The 3,469-nt window shown below is 40.9% G+C and overlaps 1 non-coding gene across 1 annotated transcript; it reads left to right on the forward strand.

Annotated features, from left to right (window-relative positions):
* The first annotated feature begins 2,701 nt into the window (after positions 1 to 2,701).
* LOC145096367 (small nucleolar RNA R71) lies at positions 2,702 to 2,808 on the forward strand. Its single transcript, XR_013703775.1, has one exon. It is a non-coding gene; the product is annotated as a small nucleolar RNA R71 (small nucleolar RNA).
* Positions 2,809 to 3,469: the final 661 nt, after the last annotated feature.

Consider the following 3,469-nt stretch of genomic DNA (forward strand, 5'->3'; position numbering starts at 1 on the left):
TGGAATCACAAATCATCAAGACACCTTGGAAGACTTTAGAGAATATGAATACTTGGTTGTCTCTTAGTGAAGTCGGCTAGCCCTCATAGTGTATCCACACACTAGTGCCAATTTCACCAACCAAGGACATCTTTATATAGTGTGGAGGATTAGGGTTAAACCCTAATACCCATGGCCTTTCATTTCCTAGGATCCATGGGTTAAACACTCCATGGACTATCCATGAAAGCTTAGCCCAACCTAAATGAACTTGGCCCATTCCATATATATAAGAGTCCATATTTAATTAGTTCCTTTTGATCACTTAATTAATTATAAATTAATTCTTGATCAATACTAATTAAATAATATGATTCCATATTAATATATTAGAACTTATAATATATTAATATTAATCATAAACATACTATTCTCAAAAGATTATCCATATAAATTGTGTCGGTGAAGTGCAACCCAAATGGACCATGCCGGGTCGGGTTAAGTACATACCAAATATAGTTATGGACTTAGACATTAATCCAACACTTGCATGTTTGGATTCAATCTTCTTTGGTGTTGCATAAACGGCTTTTCTCCTTCCTCCAGGTTGATCTTGTGAGAGCAATAAGATGGACTTATTCCTTTGATATCACTAATGCTCCATGCAATGGCACGCTTCTGCTTCTTCAAGACTTGAACTAATTCTTCTTTTTCAGATTTGGAGAGGTCAGAAGCTATTATAACTGATTTTTGATGACCATCTTCAAGGAAGGCATACTCCAAGTGATCTGGTAGTGCTTTGAGCTCTGTTTTTGCATTCTGCATGTTGTACTCGTCGAGTACAGGTAAGGGACTCGGCGAGTTCTCTGCAGAATTCACGCTTTCTCGGGTTTCTTTAATTGGAATCGGCGAGTAGATCGAGTCTACTCGGCGAGTAGATTGCTCAAAGTTCTCATTAATTCCTCATAATCAGCTTCTTCCAGCAGTCTCTCAATTTCCAATAGGTCTTTTTCAGCATCAAGTTCTTCATCAAAGATGATGGTGGACTTGTTTGGATCTTCATTATCCCATTCCTCCATCAATTCATCCAACATGTCAATTGAAAATGTCGTGTCATCATTATTCCTCGCATGCTTCATAGCTTGATCAACCCCGAAAGTGACTGAATCATCCCCCACCCGTAGAGTAAGTTTCGAGTCTCTCATGTCAACTATAGCACTTGCCGTGTTAAGGAAAGGTCTTCCAAGGATGATCGGGACTTGAGGATCCGCTTCCATGTCTAGAATTATAAAGTCTACGGGAAACATGAACTTGTCCACCTTGACCAATAAATCTTCACATATTCCTCTTGGAAATGTGACTGTTTTATTTGCTAAGTGGATTGCCATTCGAATTGGCCTTGGTTCCAGGAGATCCAATTTCTTGAAAAATGAATAAGGCATGAGGTTCACACTAGCTCCCGAATCAGCCAAAGCATGAATGGTGGCTAAATTCCCAAATTGGCAAGGCAAAGTCAAGCTTCCCGGGTCACCCTTCTTCTTTGGTAGTTTGTTTAACATGGCAGCTGAGCAGTTCTCATTAAGAACTACTTTTTTTTTACTTCCTCCATCTTCCTTCTGTTGGTTAGAAGATCCTTGAGGAATTTGGCATAGTTTGGCATTTGTACAACTGCTTCAATGATTGGTATGTTGATTTGAAGAGCTTTTATATGGTCTAGAAACTTCTGGTATTCCTCTTCCTTCTTTTCTTGCTTAGCTCGGGTTGGATATGGCATTGGAGGCTGAAAGGGATTTTCAGGAATCTGACTTTTCGGATTAGGCAATGGACTCGTCGAGTCCATATTTTGGACTCGGCGAGTAGAGTCTATATCATGCAGATTTTGATTTTGGCCTTGTTTTTCTGCATTCTCCTTTTGCAACTCCTTGGGCTCTTCAGTCTGAATAGGGGCCAGAGGAGTAATTATCTTCCCACTTCTTGTTGTCACTATATTTATGTGCGTGCCTCGTGGGTTGTTTTCGGTTTTACTAGGAAGTTCTCCCGGTGATCTATGATTAATTTGTTGAGCAAGTTGCCCCAGCTATGTCTTAATGTTGTGGATAGATGCTTGTTGGTTTCTAAGCATTGTTCTTGTTTCTTGGATTGTAGCATCATGATCATTATGTCTTTTTTCTGAAGCAGCTACAAACTTGGTAAGCATCTCCTCCAAACTTGGTTTTCTTTCTTGTGTCGGCTCCTCCTTTTGGTAAAAACCTTGTCCTTTTTGTTTATACTTCTCCTCCTTAGCTTTCTTGTACTCATCATAAGGGAGCCACTCTTTCTTTGGTTTTCGCCAATCTTCATCATATCGGTCACCACTTGAGTAGCACACTTGCACCTTCTTATTGCCATTTTCATCCAAGTCACAATCTCTAGTAAGATGAGGCCCATTGTAGTTCTCACAACCCACCCGAATAGCATGTATCATTTGATCCATTTTGTCCATCCTCCTATCCATGGTTTTCAACAAAGCCATGACTGCTGACAAATCTTTTGAAGCTGCATAGGCGGACCCCCTTGTCACATCATTTCTTGGATTGTGGTGTTCTCTAAAGTGCTTAGAGAATTCTTCAATTAGTTGCTTTATCACTGGGGTGCTTTCTTCGTGAGTGGACCTTGCGAGTCAAGTAATTGCCTTGTAACATATACTCCATCATAAAAAATGGAGATTTCTTGTTGACTATTAAGGTCATGATGTGGGCAATTCCTTAGTAAGCTCTTGTACCTCTCCCAAGCTTCATATAGTGACTCTCCAACTTGTTGTTCAAAGTTGGCTATGGCTTTCTTTAGCTTAGATATCTTGGATGGTGGGCAGAATTCATCAATGAACTCCTCTTTCATCTAGGCCCATGTAGTGATGGATCCAGGGGGAAGTGACTTGAGCCAATCCATTGTAGTACCCTTCAATGTAACCGGAAGCATGCGAAGTAGCTGAGTCTCCCGAGGCACGTTGGAACATTGAAATAATCAGCTATATCATTAACTTCATCCAAGTGTTTGTAAGCACCTTCGTGGTCTTTTCCGGTGAAGGGGATCTCTTTAAGTTGAGCAAGGATGTGACCCTTAAGCTCAAAAGTAGCAGTTGCGGGAATTACGGGTTGCACAAGTCCCGTGCCAGTGTCGTCGCGTATCTTCTTCTTCCATTCCCCCATGGGGACTTCATCGATGTTAGCCATGGTAACAGCTAATTCGTCGCCGGAATCGGAGTCGTGCCCGAATGTAGGTTCTTCTTCTTCTTCGGTTTCGTACTCGGTGTCTTCTTTGATCGAGTCTTTGCTTGCTAAAGAGGCGTTGGATGCTCCTAATTTGCTGCAGTTCTTCTTCCCAAAAATAGTCTTCAAGCTAGACAAAGGCGACTTCTTAGGTGTATTCGAGCTTTCAACGTCTTTGCCTTTGTTCTTTCTCAACGCGGATCCGACAATAAAACAAGAAAAACACGTAAAAAGAACAAAAA

Source organism: Lactuca serriola, chromosome 3 (genome assembly GCF_051521515.1).
Source record: "Lactuca serriola cultivar US96UC23 chromosome 3, Lser_US96UC23_V15, whole genome shotgun sequence".
NCBI classification, from domain to species: Eukaryota; Viridiplantae; Streptophyta; class Magnoliopsida; order Asterales; family Asteraceae; genus Lactuca; species Lactuca serriola.